Raw genomic sequence first — 23,222 nt, forward strand, 5'->3', positions numbered from 1 at the left:
CCCTTAGTGTCAGTGTGTTATTGCTCCAGGACGTCCCTAGTATCAGTGTGTCACTGTTGTGGAACCCCCCTAGTGTCAGTGTGTCATTGTTTTGGAACCCCCTAGTGTCAGTGTGTCATTGCTCCAGGATCCCCCGAGTTTCAGTGTGTAATTGTTCTGGAACCCCCCTAGTGTCATTGTGTCACTGTTCTGGAACCCTCTTAGTGTCAGTGTGTCATTGCTCCAGGACCCCCCTAGTGTCAGTGTGTCACTGTTCTGGAATCCCCCTAGTGTCATTGTGTCACTGTTCTGGAACCCTCTTAGTGTCAGTGTGTCATTGCTCCAGGACCCCCCTAGTGTCAGTGTGTCACTGTTTTGGAACCCCCCTAATATCAGTGTGTCACTGTTCTGGAACCCCCTTAGTGTCAGTGTGTTATTGCTCCAGGGCCCCCCTAGTGTCAGTGTGTCACTGTTCTGGAACCCCCCTAGTGTCAGTGTGTTATTGCTCCAGGACCCCCCTCGTGTCAGTGTGTCACTGTTTTGGAACCCCCTAGTATCAGTGTGTCATTGCTCCAGGATCCCCCAAGTTTCAGTGTGTCATTGTTCTGGAACCCCCCAAGTGTCAGTGAGTCATTTCCACCTGAAAATCATTTGTACCCCTCCCCCAGGGAAAATAACCTTCAACCTATAAGAAACTATGTAAAGATAAAGATCCCTTTTAAACATTATAGGTCAAAGGATGAAAGTGACAGATGGTCCATGAACGGGTCCCCACCACAGCGGTTCACAGAGGTATCTGTGGGGGAGGGGGGCTTGGAGATTACCCAGCTATAGGTACTCAGAATGAATTCAGCCGAGGCTCTGGCACAATTCCTAATCCCGAAAAACGCCAACAAAAGATTCCTCTAGCAGGTGCCAAGATAAAGTCCGCTCTTCCAGCTGTGACGTGACTTCATAACACCAGAAGGGAAGCTCAACCCTCGGAGATGGCACAAGAATGTCCGGAGGACGGAGGAGGTGGCTGGAGAAGGATTGAAGTGATGGTGGACGACGGTGGGAGACCGCAAGTAAATATGACCCAATTCATAGGTTACCAAGTCAACCGGAGGAACTTTCCGTTACCATGGCAACTCCATAATGAAGCGCCCGGGAACCCACACTCGCTGAATAATGAGTATTAAAGAGGAACTCGTGAGAAGATTTGGGCTGGTTTGGTCGAAGGTCTTCTACTGTAGGGCTCGTAAATGAGGAAAGGAAAATTCTATAAAACTCTTCGACCAAAAAAAAAGTAACAAGTATTAAATAATCAATTTTGAATATTTGGGCGTGGATCTGTGCGTCCGCTGCGATTCGGATTACAAATACAAAAACATAGACTAGAATACTAAAAGAGTCAAAAAAAAAACTCTAGACCCTCATCACCTCTCATTAAAAGTTTTTTAAAATGTATTTATAGGAAAAAACTTTTTGTTATTTATTTTTTCCATTTTGGGTATGCTGTAGCTGGGAATGGATAAAACCCATGGTAGATATTTCTATCATCTGTATGGGAGATTTCCCTTCACGCCCTGCAATGCTGACACAGCAGGAAATGACATACTGCGTCTTTCTGGACATTAGACTTTGCATGTTGGTGAAATGTGCATTTTGACACAACTGGGACACCATTGACAATGAACGGCGCCACAAGCACAGTGAGCATTTTTCGCTGCAATGCAATGCAATTTTAGGGCTCTTTAGAGTCCTCTGCGGAACGCGGTGTCCTCTGAAGAGCGATCGCCTCCTCGTTGCTTGATTTAAACGCATAATGCCGCAATATCACACTGAAAATGCGTGCGGTTTGCGGCGCAGCCTCATTAAACTTAACGGGTGACACAGTCGGTACCGCTCACAGTGTGCAGTGAAACCAGAGTAAGCTATTTCAGAGAGGAGCCTGTACAACTGGGCAAGGCTGAAGGGTGGACCGGTGGTCAACTTTAAAGGGGAGGGCCAGCTGAAATTTTTTGTTTTTTAAAGTCAGCAGCTACAAACACTGTAGCTACTGACTTTTAATAAGCGCACTTACCTGTCCAGGGTGCCCGAGGCCAACCCGTCCCTCGGCTCTCGGGTCCCGGCGCCGCCATTCTATCTAAGGGAAAAAAGCAGTGGAGCCTTGCGGCTTCACTGCTTGTTTCCTACTGCGCATGCGCGAGTCGCGCAGCGCTTTGTGAATGGGGCACGCTGTGTTCTGGGACACACACAGTTCCCAGAACACACCGTGCCCCATTCCCCAGAAAACAATGCGAGGAGGAGAAGACTGAAGATCACAGCGGAGAAGGAAGAGGCAGATTAGGACGATCTGCCTAGCAACAGGCATTTCTGTTAAGTTTCCATTTTTTTTTAACATTTTAATGTAATTTAGTTTTTTTATGGTGGCCCTCCAATTTAAGGGCATCATGCACATGGCAGCTCAAAAACACGTTTGACTTTTTTCTTTTCTACCTCTAACTGCCCCTTCATGTAAGCCTTAACATATAATACATTTGCCGATTCTTTCATATAACACTAGGCGCGTTTGTGGGCGTTCTTTCATATAATACTAGGCGCGTTTGTGGGCGTTCTTTCATATAACACTAGGCGCGTTTGTGGGCGTTCTTTCATATAATACTAGGCGCGTTTGTGGGCGTTCTTTCATATAACACTAGGCGCGTTTGTGGGCGTTCACGTCTTAATACATTCTAATGGCCAGAATAAATGAATTCTCTGCCCAATAGAACGCATTAATGTCAAACGAGAGAACGTGCATAAACGCGCATGCAAAAAACGCAGCTTTTACCGCATATTTTCTGCCGCTTTTTTCCAGCAAGGAGAAAAGACGTCTGAAGAATACGGTGTAAATGAACCCTAAACGCTATATTGCTAATAAAAAATGTCAGCTGAGGTTACCGCAAACTCAACCCAAAAACATTTCCCGCCAGTCCTATCTCAATCCTGTATACAGTATCTCACAAAAGTGAGTACACCCCTCACATTTTTGTAAATCTTTTCTTCTATCTTTTCATGTGACAACACTGAAGAAATGACACTTGTCTACAATGTAAAGTAGTGAGTGTACAGCTTGTATAACAGTGTAAATTTGCTGTCCCCTCAAAATAAGTCAACACACAGCCATTAATGTCTAAACCGCTGGTAACAAAAGTGAGTACACCCCTAAGTGAAAATATCCAAATTGGGCCCAAAGTGTACATATTTTGTGTGGTCACCATTATTTTCCAGCACTGCCTTAACCCTCTTGGGCATGGAGGTCACCAGAGCTTCACAGGTTGCCACTGGAGTCCTCTTCCCCTCCTCCATGATGACATCATGGAGTTGGTGGATGTTGGAGACCTTGCGCTCCTCCACCTTCCATTAGCGGATGCCCCACAGATGCTCAATAAGGTTTAGGTCTGGAGACATGCTTGGCCAGTCCATCACCTTTACCCTGAGCTCCTTTAGCAAGGCCGTTAATTTGTCTTGGAGGTGTGTTTGGGGTGGTTATCATGTTGGAATACTGCCCTGCGGCCCAGTCTCTGAAGGGAGGGGATCATGCTCTGCTTCAGTATGTCACAGTACATGTTGGCATTCATGGTTCCCTCAATGATCTGTAGTTCCCCAGTGCCGGCAGCACTCATACAACCCCAGACCATGACACTCCCACCACCATGCTTGACTGTAGGCAAGACACACTTGTCTTTGTCCTCCTCACCTGGTTGCCCCCACACACGCTTGTCACCATCTGAACCAAATAAGTTTATCTTGGTCTCATCAGACCACAGGACACGGTTCCAGTAATCCATGTCCTTAGTCTGCTTGTCTTCAGCAAATTGTTTGTGGGCTTTCTTGTGCATCATCTTTAGAAAAGGCTTCCTTTTGGGGGCAACAGCCATGCAGACCAATTAGATGCAGTGTGCGGCGTATGGTCTGAGCACTGACAGGCTGACCCCCCCACCCCTTCAACCTCTGCAGCAATGCTGGCAGCACTCATACGTCTATTTCCCAAAGACAACCTCTGGATATGACGCTGAGCACGTGACCTCAACTTCTTTGGTGGACCATGACGAGGCCTGTTCTGAGTAGAAGCTATCCTGTATGGTCTTGGCCACCGTGCTGCAGCTCAGTTTCAGGGTCTTGGCAATCTTCTTATATCCTAGGCCATCTTTATGTAGAGCAACAATTCTGTTTTTCCGATCCTCAGAGAGTTCTTTGCCATGAGGTGCCATGTTGAACTTCCAGGGACCAGTATGAGAGAGTGAGAGCGATAACACCAAATTTAACACACCTGCTCCCCATTCACAACTGAGACCTTGTAACACTAATGAGTCACATGACACCAGGGAGGGAAAATGGTTAATTAGGCCCAATTTAGACATTTTCACTTAGGGGTGTACTCACATTTGTTGCCAGCGGTTAAGACATTAATGGCTGTGTGTTGAGTTATTTTGAGGGGACAGCAAATTTACACTGTTATACAAGCTTTACTCTCACTACTTTACATTGTAGACAAGTATAATAAAATATTTACAGAAATGTGAGGGGTGTACTCACTTTTGTGAGATACTGTATATAAGTGGAAGAAGTTTCCATGTAGCGCATTCTGGGACATTCTGCTTCTTCCTCACACTCAGTATTCCGATCGCTGTCGGCACAAGACTCTCCGTCTCCGCAGAGGTGATAGGTGAATGTATCACTTTTATCTTTTTTTTTTTTTCCGACACAGAATTTTCCAGCTGAGAAGCCAGCGGGACTTTGGACATGGAAATAAAGTGGGACGCCTGGAATTTTTTCCATGAAAATGCTTAACTAATCATTTAAGATGGAAGAGGAATCCAATAGCAGCGATTATGAGGGACATGATGAGGCATGTTATCACGGGAGGGGCGGAATCAAGGGCGGAATGCTTGAATAATGAACACAGATATGATAACTGTAAATTACTAGAGACAGCGATCATTCGGAATTCTGGGTGAAGCGGTGAAGGGTAAGAAATACAGTACTGTTCAAAAGTTTTAGGCAGGTGTGAAGAAATGTGTGAAGAAATGCTGTAAAGTAAAGGCTCGTACGCGCTATAGGAAAATCGGGCAAACGTTTCCATCTGAGGAACGATCGAATGATTTTCTGATAGTGTGTACACAACTTTCGACAGCCGATTCCGACCTTCCAAATGAAAATTTCCGAAAGGCGACAAACTTTTTAAAAAATTTGTATGGGAACAGAGCAAACTATTTTTGTTTAATGTGTACCCCTTATACTTACCTAAAACCCTTTGCCCCGCCACTCCCTCCCTCCTCGCACAGCAGATCCATAGCAGCGGGAGCCATTGGGTCTCGTTGCTGTCAACCAAACTCCGTAATGAGGAAGGGTGGGGGGGTGGGGGAGGCTGTGCTCTGCTGCCTGTGTCTATGAAGCCCTTATGAGTGCCCCCATAGGAAGTAGCTTCCAATGGGGGCACTGCATGAAGAGGATGAGCCAAGAAAAGGAGGATCGTGGCTGCTTTGTGCAAAAGCATTACACAGAGCAGATAAGTATGGCATGTTTGTTATTTTAGTAAAAAAAAAAAATTACCTTTAGGCCCCTTTCACACTTCGACTTTTCTGTGACTTTCCCTGAAATCACGGCAAAATCACAGTAAAATTACGCGACCTCCAAGTTGCGGCAGTGTGAAAGGGGCCTAAGAAACATTTTATCTTTACAGCCATTAACTGAAACAGAAACAGTTGTGTAGGAGGCTTAAAACTGGGTGAGGAACAGCCAAACTCTGCTACTAAGGTGAGGGTTGTGGAAGACAGTTTCATGTCACTGGTCATACACCATGGCAAGACTAAGCACAGCAACAAGACACAAGGTAGTTGTACTGCATCGGCAATGTCTCACCAAGGAAAAGATTTCAAAGCAGACCGGGGGTTTCAAGATGTGCTGTTCAAGCTCTTTTGAAGAAGCACAAAGAAACGGGCAACATTGAGGACCGTAGATGCAGTGGTTGGCCAAAGAAACTTAATGCAGCAGATGAAAGACACATCATGCTTTTTTAGTTCGACATCAGAAGATGTCCAGCAATGCCATCAGCATAGAACTGGTGGAAACCAATGGGACCCAGGTACACCCATCTGCTGTCTGAAGAAGTCTGGGCAGAAGTGGTCTTCATGGAAGAACTGCGGCCAAAAAGCCAAACCTTCGATGTGAAAACAAGGCTAAAAGACTCAACTATGCAGGAAAACATAGGAACTGGGCTGCAGGAAAATGGCAGCAGGTGCTCTGGACTGAGGTGTCAAACTGTGAAATATCTGCCTGTAGCAGGAGGCAGTATGTTGGTGAAGGACTGGAGAGCGGTACGATAATGAGTGTCTGCAGGCAACTGTGAAGCATGGTGGAGGTTCCTTTGAGGCTGCATTTCCGCATATGCATGTCCTCAATGCTGAGAAATACAGGCAGATACTTATCCATCAGATGTTCCAAGACTGTGGACATGTTACAGTTGTGGTTGGAGAATGGGTACATGCTACAGGATACTGTCAGAGAAAGGGCCTAAGTACAAACCATGGGGCCCCATAGCAAAATATTGATGGGGCCCCCCAGCTGACTCTTTCTGTAGCAGCTGTGACAATGCCTGTCATTGATCTTAATACAAACTATGTCTAAATCAAGGACAGGCACAGCTGGAGAGCAGTAAGGGCCGGTTCACACAGGGGGCGATGCGAGGCGACACGACTTGCCTCAGCGGCGACTTGCAAATGACTTCTGTATAGAAGTCAATGCAAGTCATCCCGAGGTCGCCCAAAAGTAGTACAGGAACCTTTTTTCTGAGTCGGAGCGACTCGAGTCGCTCCTCTTAGAACGGTTCCATTGTACAGAACGGGGGCGACTTGTCAGGTCGCGGCACGGCAAGTCGTGTCGCCTCGTGTCGCCCCCTGTGTGAACCGGCCCTTAGCATAGTCAGTACACTACAAAGGACCTTGGGCTGAGGATACAAGTTTTAGCTGTAGTAGTAGTAAGAATAATGAGAATAATAACAATATTAACTATTATTATTATAAAATGAGAATAACAATAGTAATAACAATAATAATCAGAATAACCAAAAAAATAAAATATGGCATGTGCAGTCCAGAGCTGGCCGAAACCATCCGAGTGTCTGCTACAGCGTGTTTGGGCAGTGCCAGCGGGGGGGAGGGTCTGGCAGAGGCGGTGCCTGAGCATGTGTTGTGTGATGTCATAGTTCAAGGAAGCCGCGTGGAGCGGGCAGGGATCCTCGTGTGGGTCAGGAACAAGGCAAGCTGGGGGCGGGACTGTCAGTGCTGTTTGGACTGAAGTGGACTGAAGGGACCGCCTGGCGTGGAGAGGGACGGTCACTGTGACTCAGGAGGGTACGTGTCGCTGAGGTGTCTTGCCTTGCCTTAATATCACCTTACTTGCTTCCTGCCCGCTGTACTGAAGAATGACGGTCGGGCGAAACCAATGTTGTTCTGGGAGGACGTCATATGATATCCTCTTGCATGTGCACTCACGGGGGCACGCAGTGAGGCGATCAGTGGTAAGCTGTGTCCCTCGGACACAGCGCATCACTGATTGCAGTAAGGAGCCGATGACGTAGGCCAATCACAGCTGATCACATGTAAACAAAAGCCGGTATTTGTCATTCCTTTCCTCAGCGCTGTCAGTGTCCAAGGAAAGGAATGACAAATACCGACTATCCTGTCATTTACACATATTATTAGAGCAGCCCCATCAGTGTCCATTAGTGCAGCATATCAGTACCCATCAATGCTGTCTTATCAGTGCCCATTAATGCTGCCTTATCAGGGCAGCCTCATCAGTACATCTTCATCAGTGCCCATCGGTGCAGCCTCATCATTGTATCTTCATCAGTGCCCATTAGTGCAGCCTCATCAGTGCCCATGAGTGGTGCTCCATCAGCGCCCGCCAGTGCTATATCATCAATGCTGCCTTATCAGGGTAGCCTCATCACTGTATCTTCATCAGTGCCCATTAGTGCAGCTTTGTGCCCATCAGTGCTGCCTCATCAATGCCCATCAGCACAGCCTTATCAGTTCCCATCAGTGCTACCCCATCAGTGCTGCCACATGAGTGCCCATGAGGGCTGCCCCATCAGTGCCCAGCAGTGCAGCCTCATCAGTGCAGACTATCAGTGCAGCCCCATCAGTACCCAGCAGTGCAGCCTCATCAGTGCCAAGTAGTGAGGCCTCCTCAGAGCGCATCAGTGCAGCCTCATCAATGCCCAGCAGCGCAACCTCATCAGTGCCTAGCAGTGCAGCCTCATCAGTGCCCATCAGGGCAGACTATCAGTGCAGCCTCATCAGTGCCCAGCAATGCAGCCTCATCAGTGCCAAGTAGTGCAGCCTCCTCAGTGTCCACCAGTGCAGTCTTATCAGTGCCCAGTAGTGCAGCCTCATCGGTGCCCAGCAGTGAAGCCTATCAGCCCCATCAGTGCAGACTATCAGTGCAGCCTCATCAGTGCCCAGCAGTACAGCCTCATCAGTGCCAAGTAGTGCAATCTCCTCTCAGTGCCCATCAGTACAGCCTCATCAGTGCCCATTAGCACACATTAGTGAAGAAGAAAAACTACTTTTTTGCAAAAGTTTACAACAGAAAAAAAAACTGTGGTGATTAAATACCACCAAAAGAAATCTTTATCTGTCTCAAAAAACATGGCCACGCAACTGTCATTCAAAGTGTGACAGTACTGAAAGCTGAAAATTGTCGTGGGCAGGAAGGGGGTAAAAGTGCCTGGTATTGAAGTGGTTAAATCACATTACTAATTGCATATTGGACTTGTTTGTAGCCTAAATTCTGAAATTTGCTCTTAAAACTGTCATTTTGTATTTTGAAATGTCAGCAAAAACTTTCACTCTGGTAGGTTGGCAACACTGCCCAGTAAATAAAGAAAACAGGACCTCTTCCTGCGCTCTCCTGGATGACATCACCACATCGTCTCCATTATTTGCAGCAGAGAATATATTTTTCCCGGGTACTTCCAGTATCAGACATTATATACAATGTATCAGATTACACGGAAAGGCGGCCTGTAGGGAATTCCTGGCGGAGAGCCTCCGGTGCGGTGATCTATATACCAGGACACGCTCCGTGGCCGAGAACTAGAACACGGCGTCTTGTTACTTTTCTGAGAGACCATGAATCAAGGCCGGGTGTTCTACAGAAATATCGCACAGCGGCTCACGCTGACCCCGCAAATAATTATATCGCCGCAATCCATCACCGATCTGCCATCACACTTCCGCTGTGTGCTTAGGTCTGTTTCTGAGCGATTACCCCCAAGAAAACTTCGACTGCCATCGCAGAGCTACTTTTGAAAATGCTAATTGCCTGACTCCCTCTTGCTACGTCAGACAGGGCAGTCAGCCCCCTTGCTGAACCACTTTTAGATATATATGCACACACACATATACGTACATACATACATACATACATTTTTAAAAACTGACATTTTCGGTCAAATGCATTCTGCATTTTCGGTTTCGGGTACAAAAATTTCCATTTGGCGCACCTCTATAATATTGTTTATTTATGTATTTTATTTATTTATTAATTATTGTAATTTATTGGCATTTAATTATGGCATTTGAGCAGAAAAATGCTCAAAAACGTCTGACAAAACGCGCTAGAACACGGGAAATTCCCAACAATTCTATGGAACTAAAAACGCTTTAAAAAAAAATGCACCAATCTGCCTGACTCGAGTTCCCAAAAAAAACAGAACTTTTTTTCAGGCATTTGGCTTCAGGCGACGTGTAGTGGAGATGTGAACCGTCTCCAATGAGAATCATTGATTTTTTTTTCCTCCTCCAGCGTTGTGGAGCTTTCAAGATGATACATTGGTTGAAAAAGACCTCTCTCCGGTACAGAGGAGGAAGCGGGATGACACCCACACCTGTAAGTGAAGAAGCAAAGTTCAGAGTTCACACGCCAGACTTATTTATTGGCGAGCCAGCTGGCTGTGCAGCACTTTGCTCCGTAGCCAATCATCTACAAGGAAGATTTCAAATAACAGAGGAGATGGATCACATGAGAGAGCGGTAATTGGCACTCTCGGTACCGTGAGCGGGAACGCCGCCAGTCTTGGAAAGTGGCCCGGCCAAGAAAAAATAAATAAAACTGCCTGGCACTGGAAAGATTAAAGAAGAACTCCAGCCAAATGTGAAGATGAAATAAACATATGTGGATGGATATGTCTGTCTGCAGCTGGGAACATATGGCGACGTCTGAGGTGGGTGCCTGTCATATTATGAGCAGAAGCAGATTACCAGGCCTGTCTTCAGTGACCCACCTCTACTGATCTACTTACCCGTCATACACAGCACAGCCAGAAGGGTGACACTGCCACTTCCTCTTGCAGATTTTGCTGCTTCCTGTGTCACCTGCCAGTCATGAAACAGCATTGTCACACTGCTGAGCTCCTACCTGTACTCTCCCCTACAGCTTGATCACTGTTACAGTTTTCCGAAGGTCCCCTGCCACCAATGGTGGTTCCTGGGCTGTCCAGTTCCTTCAGGTAGCCCAGGCCTGCGGTAAGTGGTCTGGACGGCTCCTCACAGAGGAGATGGGGGAACAACCGTTCTCCCATCTCCACTATGACAAATGATCCCAGAAGCAACAAGGATTTTGTCACATCCTGTTTAAGAGCCATCATTACCGGGCTGTTAGAGCCAGGAAAGCAGCTAACCAAGCATGAGCTGTGCTTGGTTATTCTCTTCTCTGGTGGATTCTTCTGTTATAGTGGATGCCTCTCTTATGGTGGATTCTTCTCTTATGGTGGATGCCTCTCTTATAGCGGAATCTTCCCTTATGGTGGATGCCTCTCTTATGGTAGATTCTTCCCTTATGGTGGATGCCTCTCTTATAGTGGAATCTTTTCTTATGGTGGATGCCTCTCTTATAGTGGAATCTTTTCTTATGGTGGATGCCTCTCTTATGGTGGATTCTTCCCTTATGGTGGATGCCTCTCGGTGGAATCTTCTTTTACTGTATGGTGTAATCTTCTCTTATAGTGGATGCCCCTCTTTTTGCGGAATCTTCTCTTATGGTGGAATATTCTCTTAGGCCGCATACACACGGGCAGACTGTCTGACGGACTTGGTCTGCTGAAACGTGTTTCAGCGGACAATCCGCTCGTGTGTGGGCTTCAGCGGACTTTTTCGGCGGATAGTCTGGCGGACTAAGTCTTTTGGAATTTCCGTAATATTGTCCGTCCAAACTTGGTTTCAGCGGACAGTCCGCTCGTGAGTAGGCTAGTTCGACGGACTAAGTATGGCGCATGCTCAGAAAGGATTTACAGGCGAAAGGTTGCATTGCAGTGTATTGGACGTCGTATTTCTAGTCCCGTCGTACGTGCTGTACACGTCATCGCGCAAGCTTTCGGCGGACTGTCTGCTCATCGTGTGTGGTCAAGTCCGTTCATTCGAAAGTAGGACGGACTGTCTGTCGGATTGTCGGATGGACTTAGTTGGGCAGACAATCCTCTCGTGTGTACGCGGCCTTATGGTGGATGTTTCTCTTACGGTGGATTCTTCTCTTATGGTGGGTGCCTCTCTTATGGTGGAATCTTCTCTTATTTTAGATGCTTCTATTATGGTGGAATCTTCTATTATGGTGGATGCCTCTCGGTGGAATCTTATTTTACTGTATGTGTAATCTTCTCTTATAGTGGATGCCTCTCTTTTTGCGGAATATTCTCTTATGGTGGATGTTTCTCTTATGGTGGAATCTTCCATTATGGTGGATGCCTCTCTTACGGTGGAATCTTCTCTTATTTTGGATGCTTCTCTTATGGTGGAATCTTCTCTTATTTTGGATGCTTCTCTTATGGTGGAATCTTCTCTTATGCTAGATGCCTCTCTAATGGTGGAATCTTCTCTTATTTTAGATGCTTCTCTTATGGTGGATTCTTCTCTTATGGTGGAATCTTCTCTTATGGTGGGTGCCTCTCTTATGGTGGAATCTTCTCTTATTTTGGATGCTTCTCTTATGGTGGAATCTTCTCTTATGGTGGAATCTTCTCTTATGGTGGATGCTCTCTTATGGTGGAATCTTCTATTATGGTGGATGCCTCTCTTATGGTGTAATCTTCTCTTATGGTGAATTATTTTATTATGGTGGCTGCTACTCGCATGGTGGATGCTTCTCTTATGGTGGATGTTTCTCTTATGGTGGGATCTTCTTTTAAGGTGGATTCTTCTCTTATGGTGGATTCTTCTCTTATGGTGGATTTTTCTCTTATGGTGGATGCTTCTCCTATGACGGAGTCTTCTCTTATGGTGGATGATTCTCTGAGACCATTGGAAGTGGGGCTGGATAAATACATAATTGTTCTGTTTATGGGATCACTGTGTGGATGTTTTGCACTCTGTACTGTTAAATTGCTGTTGTAAGTTTGATGTTAGTGTAGAACAACCTCAATGTTTGGTGGACATTTGTCATACAATGTTAACATACACACTGGTGGGGGTATCGTGAGATATCATCAGTTCCACTTGCGAGCCCCATATGTGTCACGGTTGACTGTTGGATGGCTGTCTGATACCTTTAAAGGGTATTGTGTTACAACTCTCTGGATTGGCATTTGCAATTGCAGCGGTGGCAGAAGTAATTGACAGGCAATGTCTACATACAGGATGTTATTTACAACTATGACAATATAGGAGCCGGAACGCTTCATTGAGGAGAATTCATGTGCATCCATCCATTAGCTTTCATGTACTTTTATCCTGAACATAATCTGTATATCATTTAACGGTTTTGCATATGTCCGTGCCTTTTACACGCTATTTGGATCGACGATTGTGCAATCATGCGTGTGTGTTTATCATCTGATGATGAATATTTTGCAGTGCCATCATCCACAGCTTTTGACGGGTTGTCCAAAAACAAGGTTTTAAATGTAGTCATGTGATGCATGTATGAATACCATGTATTATTATAGTACACATATCATTCTAGCCTTTCGTGTATTATTCTGCTTCTTTATTACTTTGAAAACACAAAACAAAAATCTCTGTTTTTAACAGTTACCAGTCATGGGCTGTGTCTATATATGATATTGGCAAATATTGAGGGTACAGCCATTGTATGGCTCTCCCTGCAGCCACTGAAAGCTGGCTTCAACTCCTCTCCCTCCCACCAGCTTTCAGCTGCTGCAGGGGGAACTACAGGGGATCTGTTCTAGTAAATGCCCCCCGTTGTGCCGATCACCCTTCCCCCCGTAGACAATCTCCTTCCTCCTGGGCCCCCCGTGTGCCCCTCCAGCAGCACTGACACCTTCTTCCCCTCTCCGTCTCTGCTACTGGTTATGGGGGATCTCTTCAGGATGGACCCAGGCCCCATCAGTTCAGCAGGGGGGCCCAGGCAGCATTAAGAGTTGGATCAAGGACAGGAGGGAGTGACTGGTGCAGAGGGGGAGGGGGGAACTACAGGAACTGAGCTCCTGTATGCTCCCTGCAGCAGCTGAAAGTCGGCTTCATCTCTTCTCCCTTCCACCAATTTTCAGCTACTGCAGGGAGGGGAACTACAGGGGATCTGTTCTAGTAAATGCCCCCTGGTCATATCGATCACCCCTCCCATAGACAATCTACTTCCCCCTGCCCTCCCCCCCATGTGCCCCTCCAGCAGCACTGACAGCTTTTTCCCCTCTCCCTCCTGTAAGCTGCTGCAGGGTATGGGGGATCGCTTCAGGATGGAGAGCGGGTCGGGTAGGCTGTACAGGTCCTGGCGATTTTTAACAGTAACCCTGATGGTCAGCACAGTGACAAGTCACCTTTAAAGCAGTTCAGTTACACTAAAGACCCCACAAGAAATGGCACAGCTAAACTCTGAATAATTGGCAAAAATCAATAATATACAGTATGTTCCAAATGAAGGCATATGGTGAGATGGGGGCACTATCCTGACAAATCAAAGTGCATTGAGGGTAATGGCTAGACAGGTCATGAACATGAATGAAGACTGCAGGCAGGTCTTGTTTCCTGATTTGCAGATTGAACATAGACAGATGGAAGTCTGGCTTATAACAAACTCCAGCAGCTTTGGTCTACATGAACTCTAAATACCTTGCCCCACCCCCTCCACAAGGGCGACTGCAGACAATTTTACCTTGGGGAGGTGAAGAAAATTCCTTCCTGACAGCGCAGAGGTAGTTTGGTCAATCACTTGGACTAAAAGGTTTCCATTCAGCAATTAGGACACTATTAGGCCTCATTCTAACATTGCCTCCTGTCCAGGTGATTCACCCGGACAGTCCAGGTTTTGAATCACGTGGACTAAAACCCAGACACATTATTCAGACGGGGCTGTGGCTCCCCAAGTTCTTTGCCAAGATAGCTACACACAAATCTGTTGCTGCGGGCAGCTGTCTGGGGGGCAGATTCGGCATTACGGAGGGGGGTGGGTGAGGGTGATGGGGTCAGCAACAGCAATTTGGCCACACCCACTGTTCGCTCTGGCACGCTATGCGCACCGCATTGCTACTGTCCTTGGAGCACTAAAGTGTTTCTGGTTTGGATTGAAGAAAAGGTGGCAACTCTACCTCATTCACATGGGCGTTTACAATGATGTGAATAGATGTGTTTGGAAAGGTTTCTTACAGTATCTCACAAAAGTAAGTACATCCCTCACATTTTTGTAAATATTTTATTATATCTTCTTATGTGACAACACTGAAGAAATTACACTTTGCTACAATGTAAAGTAGTGAGTGTAGAGCTTGTATAACAGTGTAAATTTGCTGTCCCCTCAAAATAAATCAACACACAGCCATCAATGTCTAAACCGCTGGCAACAAAAGTCAGTACACTTCTAAGTGAAAATGTCCAAATTGGGCTCAAAGTGTCAATATTTTGTGTGGCCACTGTTATTTTCCAGCACTGCCTTAACCCTCTTGGGCATGGAGGTCACCAGAGCTTCACAGGTTGTCACTGGAGTCCTCTTCCCCTCCCCCATGACGACATCACGGAGTTGGTGGATGTTGGAGACCTTGCGCTCCTCCACCTTCCGTTTGAGGACACCCCACAGATGCTCAATAGGGTTTAGGTCTGGAGACATCCTTGGCCAGTCCATCACTTTTACCCTCAACTTCTTTAGCAAGGCAGTGGTCGTCTTGGAGGTTTGTTTGGGGTCGTTATGTTGGAATACTGCCCTGCGGCCCAGTTTCCGAAAGGAGGGGATTATGCTGTTCTTCAGTATGTCACAGTACATGTTGGCATTCATGGTTCCCTCAATGATCTGTAGCTCCTCAGTGGCGGCAGCACTCATGCAGCCCCAGACCATGACAGTCCCACCACCATGCTTGACTGTAGACAAAACACACTTGTCTTTGTACTCCTCACCTGGTTGCCGCCACACATGCTTGTCACCATCTGAACCAAATAAGTTTATCTCGGTCTCATCAGACCACAGGACATGGTTCCAGTAATCCATGTCCTTAGTCTGTTTGCGAGATTTCTTGTGCATCATCTTTAGAAGAGGCTTCCTTCTGGGACGACAGCCATGCAGATCAATTTGATGCAGAGTGCGGCGTATGGTCTGAGCACTGATAGGCTGACCCCCCCACCGCTTCAACCTCTGCAGCAATGCTGGCAGCACTCATACATCTATTTCCCAAAGACAACCTCTGGATATGACGCTGAGCACGTGAATTCAACCTATTTGGTCCACCATGGCGAGGCCTGTTCTGAGTGGAACATCTCCTGTTAAACCGATGTATGGTCTTGACCACCGTGCTGCAGCTAATTTTCAGGGTCTTACCAATCTTCTTATAGCTTAGGCCATCTTTGTGTAGAGCATAAATTATTTTTTTCAGATCCTCAGAGAGTTCTTTGCCATGAGGTGCCATGTTGAACTTCCAGTGACCAGTATGAGAGAGTGAGAGCGATAACACCACATTTAACACACCTGCTCCCCATTCACACCTGAGACCTTGTAACACTAACAAGTCACATGACACCGGAAAGGGAAAATGCAGCTAATTTTCAGGGTCTTACCAATCTTCTTATAGCTTAGGCCATCTTTGTGTAGAGCATAAATTATTTTTTTCAGATCCTCAGAGAGTTCTTTGCCACGAGGTGCCATGTTGAACTTCCAGTGACCAGTATGAGAAAGTGAGAGCGATAACACCACATTTAACACACCTGCTCCCCAATCACACCTGAGACCTTGTAACACTAACAAGTCACATGACACCGGAAAGGGAAAATGGCCCAATCTGGACATTTTCACTTAGGGGTGTACTCACTTTTGTTGCCAGCAGTTTAGACATTAATGGCCGTGTGTTGAGTTATTTTGAGGGGACGGCAAATGTACACTGTTATACAAGCTGTGCACTCACTACTTTACATTGTAGACAAGTGTCATTTCTTCAGTGTTGTCACATGAAAAGATAGAAGAAAATATTTACAAAAATGTGAGGGGCGTACTCACTTTTGTGAGATACTGTATAAGCAATGTTATGTAATGGCACCATGCACACTATGCATTTAGCATCTCATAGTTGCATTCAGTATAGCTGCTGTTAGAAAAAAAAAAAAGGGAAGTGCTGGGTCCAGGGACGGATCGCTGCAGCTGATAGCAACCATCCGCAAGCTATTCGCAAAGCTATGAGGATGGCTGCAGAACAAATAGGTGCAGCAAATGAAGAATTCCCTTCATTTAGTAAGGCATCATGGGACAACCAAGCTTTCTGGGAAACAGAAAATAACTTGCCACAGCTAAACACACGTAACTGCACATTTCGCAACCATTCGCCATTCATTTTCTGCTCCGGAGAATTTTCAGGCTCGTGTGAATGAAAAATGATAAAATACATCTACTCTTATGATGAACGTAATGAAATAGTAAATTGGTCCTACAAAATCGTAGACCACAGGCTGGCGCATCGAAGGATTTGCAGACATGACATCTTTCTCCACCCGGCGTCTCTTAATACCCTTGCTATATCAGTATATTGATCTCTCTCTCTATGAATCAATAGCTGCCTGTGTCATGCCCATTTGTACTGTGAATTGGGATTTCTGACACAAAGCATGCTGATAGGAGGAGATAGCAGCCTGACAGAGAGATGATCTCATCACTGTGCTACTTCTCCAGTCACTGTCCAGTCACAGGCTGGGGTGGGTACAGGATGGGCTCAGAGGAAGTGAGATGAAAGATTCTGGCCACAAGCACATATGGACTGTGAATAGGGATTGCTGACAAGAAGCATGCTGATAGGAGGAGAGAGCCGACTGACAGGGAGATGATTTAATTGCTGTGCTGCTTGTCCATTCACTGCCCAGTCACAGGCTAGGGTGGGTCCAGGATGGGCTCAGAAGAAGTAAGATGAAAGATGCTGGTCATAAGCACATTTATAGTGTGTACTGGGATTGCTGACTTGAAGCATGCTGATAGGAAAGAGCCGACTGGCAGATGATCTAATCGCTGTGCTGCTTCTCCATTTACTGTCCAGTCATGGGCTGGGGTGGGTCCAGAATGGGATCAGAGGAAGTGAGATGAAAGATGCTGGCCATTAGCACATATGGACTGTGAATTGGGATTGCTAACAAGGAGCATGCTGTTAGGAGGAGAGAGCCAACTGACAGGGAGATGATCTAATTGCTGTGCTGCTTGTCCATTCACTGTCCAGTCACGGGCTGGGGCGGGTCCAGGATGGTCTCAGAGGAAGTGAGATGAAAGATGCTGGCCATAAGCACGTATGGACTGTGAATTGGCATTGTTGACTAGAAGCATGCTGATAGGAGAGGAGAGCAGAGTGACAGAGAGATGAGCTTATTGCTGTGCTGCTTCTCCATTCACTGTCCCATCACAGGCTGGGGAAGGGTCCAGGATGGGTTCAGAGGAAATGAGTTGAAAGATGCTGGCCATCAGACTGAGGACACCTGGTGGCAGAAAAAAAAATACTCCATGGGAAATTTCTGGACTGAGCCTAAATAAATATTGCTGCAAAAGCTGGATTTATTATTTTATCTTTTATCTTTCATTTTTATCTCGTTTTTTTCCACTGCAGTTCAGCGGAAAAAAATCTGAATCCTTCTGCTGTCCACTCCCATCCTTTGATTTCGTTTTATCAGAGATGGGAGAGGGACTCTGCACTGAGATGAATGAGCAGCCCGCCTCCCATAAGTGAGAAATGACAAAATATGTCTACTCTCATAATGAACAAAATGGAATATTATTATATTTTTTTTACAAAAAGACAACATAAAAAGACATCTACTGTAAATAGCTGCCGCTGAATCCTGCGTTTGTCTCACCATCGCCCCCTAGACCACAGGCTGGCAGGTTGAGCGATTTGGAGACAGGCTGCCCCATCCGGCGTCTCGCAACACCCCTCCGTAATATCAGTATAATAATCTATATATCTCTTTATGTACCAACAGCTGCCCATGGCATGCCCATTTGTATTGTGAATTGGGATTATCCACTGTGGACAATTTAAAAGGATTGTCCCGTAGATTAACTCACCCATGGGACACACCAGAGGATTACATTATAATGTTCAATCTGCATCCAATTTCAAGCCATAGGTTACCCTGCAATTGGTTTTTTGATGGCCTATTTAAATGCCGCTCCAATGCACCTGCTTCGCCCTGATAGGGTATATCTCCAACCATGGTGACTACAAGGGACGTTAATCCTTTGTTTTTGTCGGACAACCTATTTTGGCAGGTCCTTCTTCTCCCTAACACCGGCTGTGGCTTTGTCTGCCAATTTCTCTCCAGTCATGTGATCTGCTTTCTGCATCATTGCAAATCCTTCTTCAGAAGGGGAATTCCACCTTATATTGCGCTGTCTTCAAACAAGGCAGCAATACCCGAAACTGACGATGTGTAGTTTAGAAGCTCTGAGGACATCCAAGTATGTAATCAGCCATATCAGCAGCTGATGCCAGGCCTCCTTTCTAGGGTAACCTCACTATGAGGATCCCCTTCAAGCATTACACAGGTGCAGCAGGATGGGTGATTTTTTTTTCATAACTTAAATAGGAACTTCATTCTTCCTAGACAAAAAAATTTATTTCTATTTGTCATAATAGTCCCTGGAGTCCAGCCTTGTCCTTCTTCCAGCCCAAGGTTCTTCATTCTTGCTCTGTTCTTATGGTACCATCTTGGAACAATATTTTGTGCATGCGCTTAATAGTCCATGGAGTCCAGCCTTAGTCCAGAGTCTACTTCTTACTAGTCTATGTGGACTCCAGCCTTGACCTTAATAGTCCATGGAGTCCAGCCTTAGTCCAGAGTCTACTTCTTACTAGTCTATGTGGACTCCAGCCTTGACCTTAATAGTCCATGGAGTCTAGCCTTGTCCTTCTTCATAGCCCATGGAGTCCAACCTTGTTGTTCTTAATAGTCAATGAAGTCCAACCTTGTCTTTCTTAATAGTCCATAAAGTCCAGACTTGTCCTTAATAGTTCATGGAGTCCAGGCACGTCCTTTCTAACAATCCATGGAGTCCAGCCTTGTCTTTTTTTTTAAAAACTTCTTTTATTATTAACAATCATTGCAGACAGGTAAATGTTCAACATACATATTGCATATCAGCATCGTGGTTAGAACAATTCCATATCATAAAAGGGTTACCATTAAACATCCGCCTCCTAACACAATACCTTTTAATCTTGCTGTACCTGCTCTTCATTTGAACATCGAGTGGTTATTTTCTTCCCCCTCCCTCCCCCCGCTCCCCAAACAATGCTAAACAATCGAACTCTTGACCGTACCGCCAGGAAAACTGGTTCCTATTACCGATAGTCGCGGACCCATCTCCGTGGGCCATATGAGACCTTCTATAGAACTACCAGCCTTGTCTTTTTAATAGTCAATAGAGACCAGCCTTGTCCTTCTTAATAGTCAAGCGAGGCAAGCCTTGTACTTCCTAATAGTCCATGGAGTCCAGCCTTGACCATAATAGTCCATGGAGTGCAGCCTTGTCCTTCTTAATAGTCCATGGAGTTCAGTCTTATCCTTTTTTATAGTCCATGTAGTCCAGCCTTGTCCTTCTTAATAGTCCATGGAGACAAGCCTTCTCCTTCTTAATAGTCAATAGAGTGCAGTCTTGTTCTTCTTAATAGTCCATGGAGTCCTTCGTGTCCTTTTTAATAGTCCATGGAGTCAAGCCTTGTCCTTCCTAATAGCCCATGGAGTCAAGCCTTGTCCTTCCTAATAGTCCATTGAGTCAAGCCTTGTCCTTCCTAATAGTCCATGGAGCCAAGCCTTGTCCTTCCTAATAGTCCATGGAGCCAAGCCGTGTCCTTCCTAATAGTCCATGGAGTCAAGCCTCATCCTCCTTAATAGCCCATAGAGTCAAGCCTTGTCCTTCCTAATAGTCCATGGAGCCAAGCCTTGTCCTTCCTAATAGTCCATGGAGCCAAGCCTTGTCCTTCCTAATAGTCCATGGAGCCAAGCCGTGTCCTTCCTAATAGTCCATGGAGTCAAGCCTCATCCTCCTTAATAGCCCATAGAGTCAAGCCTTGTCCTTCCTAATAGTCCATGGAGCCAAGCCTTGTCCTTCCTAATAGTCCATGGAGCCAAGCCTTGTCCTTCCTAATAGTCCATGGAGTCAAGCCTCATCCTCCTTAATAGTCCATGGAGTCAAGCCTTGTCCTTCTTAATAGTCCATGTAGTCAAGCCTTTGTCCTTGCAAGGCATACAGCTTTTCCCTTCTTCTTCCTTGCTCTGTTCCCATGCCACCATCTTGGACTTGGACATAAGCCATGCATGTGCAGACACGTCATAGGTACCTACCAGGTCTATAGTGCCAAGCATATGAGTAGACATGATAAGGCCCAGATAACGTTTTAATTTTAAATAGCAAATTCCAATTGTGTAAGAGGGAGGGCGAGGAGGCAGAAGAAAGGAATGTCCATTTTGTGGGTGTTCTTATTCACACCTGCGTGCTTCATTGCAATGCACTGGGGAAAATACTACAGGTGCCTTTTTGGTGTACTAATCCATGTTTTTGGCCCCCTAGGCTTTACTGGCAGCAAACAAAAATGCATGAAGAGGTGCCAAAAAGTGCTTGAAAATGCAGAGGCAAAGGTGTGACTTCCTGCCATGATCCATTAATCTAATCAGCCACATTAGACTGAAAAGAGAATGTTCACAGTGATCATACTGAGAGGAAGTCACCATGTACCAACATCTCCCTTACAGGATCTCATCTTCATCTTATTAAATCTCATTAAAACTATTCTTAACTTATAAACACTTGGATCAGATTTGTTACTGAAAAACAAGAAAAAGTGATTACTCTCCGAAGGAAATCCATCAACCCAAAAAAGAGCCCTTGACATGCAGCAGTTCAATAATTAAATGAAGTAACAAATTATCACTGATTCAGTCAGTGTGAATAATGTTACAATGCAATTCTAAATTTCTTGCGGCTAAAATGGTTTGGAATAATTACTTTAGTTTATAGAGTCAGAGATATCCAGCAAATAGAGGAGAACCTGCTGAATTTCCACTTGCGGATTAAGGCCTCATGCACACTTTCTGCTTCTAAATGCCCCTCCATGGGAACCTATGTGTTCATGCACACAGAGAAGTTTAGAGGCAGAAAAAAATCAATTATGTGTTCAGGAGATTAGCTTTAGAGCATAAAGAATGCCCAAAAGTACCTAAATGAACGCTAGGCACATTTAGGCGCATTAATGCATTCTAATGACCAGAATTCTAGCCAATAGAATATATTAACAACAGACGTGGGAATGTGCATATACACACATGAACACGTATAAACGTGTATAAACACACATTTAAAAACGTGGCCTTTTTGCTGCTGCTAAGCTCCAATAGGAGAAAAAAAAAAAGCTTCAATAGAATACAGTGTGCATGAAGTCTAAACAGCAATGGTAGCATGAAAAGTAAGATCGATTTTAGCACCGCTGTCTATCTCTCTAAGTACAGTATCCATAGGCGTGCGCACAGGGTGTGTCAGGAGTGCCTTTGCACACCCTAATCACCCGTATGGCACAGATTCCCTCTGTCCTCAGTCCCTTTCTTTGTCTCAAAAATTAGACATCAGTGATCTGTTTAGACCCAACGGGGCTCATAAAAAAAATTGAAGAAAATGTTTTGATTTTTTTAATTAAAAAAAGAAAACTACTAACGCCATCCACTTCTCTATTGACATCATCCACTTCTCTAATGACAAAGTCCACTGCCCTACTGACACCACCCCTACTGACACCATCCTCTGCCCTACTGACACTGTCCACTGCCCTACTGACACCGTCCACTGCTCTACTGACACCGTCCTCTGCCCTACTGACACTGTCCACTGCCCTACTGACACCGTCCTCTGCCCTATTGACACCGTCCACTGCTCTACTGACACCATCCTCTGCCCTACTGACACCGTCCACTGCCCTACTGTCACCGTCCACTGCTCTACTGACACCGTCCTCTGCCCTACTAACACCGTCCCCTGCCCTACTGACACCGTCCTCTGCCCTACTGACACCGTCCACTGCCCTACTGACACCATCTACTGCTCTACTGACACCATCCACTTCTCTGCTGACACCGTCCTCTGCCCTACTGACACCGTCCTCTGCCCTACTGACACCATCTACTGCTCTACTGACACCATCCACTTCTCTGCTGACACCGTCCTCTGCCCTACTGACACCGTCCTCTGCTCTACTGACACCGTCCATTGCCCTACTGACACCATCCACTTCTCTGCTGACAAGTCCTCTGCCCTACTGACATCATCCACTGCCCTACTGACACCATCCGCTGCCCTACTGACACCATCCGCTGCCCTACTGACACCATCCGCTGCCCTACTGACACCATCCGCTGCCCTACTGACACCATCTGCTGCTATACTGACTGACACCATCCACTTCTCTACTAACACCATCCACTGCCCTACTAACACCATCCACAGCCCTAATGTCCATGCTTTAATACATTTTAATATATATATATATATATATATATATATATATATATATATATATATATAGATAGATAGATATATATATATACACATACACACACATGCACATGTGTGTTTGAGTTTTGAGACGCACACCCCAATACATTAGGCTGCACACACTTATCTATCTATAGTAGGGCTGTTAGTGATTACAATTTTCGTGTTTGATTAATCAATTTTTGTTTTAATCGATTAATCAACTAATTTCGATTAATTATAACGCACATACAGATCCAACTACTTTTAGTTGATCTCCTTTCATTGCA

At 45.6% G+C, this 23,222-nt stretch overlaps 1 protein-coding gene across 1 annotated transcript in view; it reads right to left on the reverse strand.

The window, feature by feature from the left end:
- SRGAP3 (SLIT-ROBO Rho GTPase activating protein 3) overlaps nucleotides 1–23,222 on the reverse strand; it is a 176,996-nt gene that overhangs the window by 138,365 nt on the left and 15,409 nt on the right. The window lies entirely within an intron of this gene.

This window comes from Lithobates pipiens, unplaced genomic scaffold, assembly GCF_037356315.1.
Source record: "Lithobates pipiens isolate NorthernLeopardFrog02 unplaced genomic scaffold, aLitPip1_a1.2 Scaffold_23, whole genome shotgun sequence".
Taxonomy (NCBI): Eukaryota; Metazoa; Chordata; class Amphibia; order Anura; family Ranidae; genus Lithobates; species Lithobates pipiens.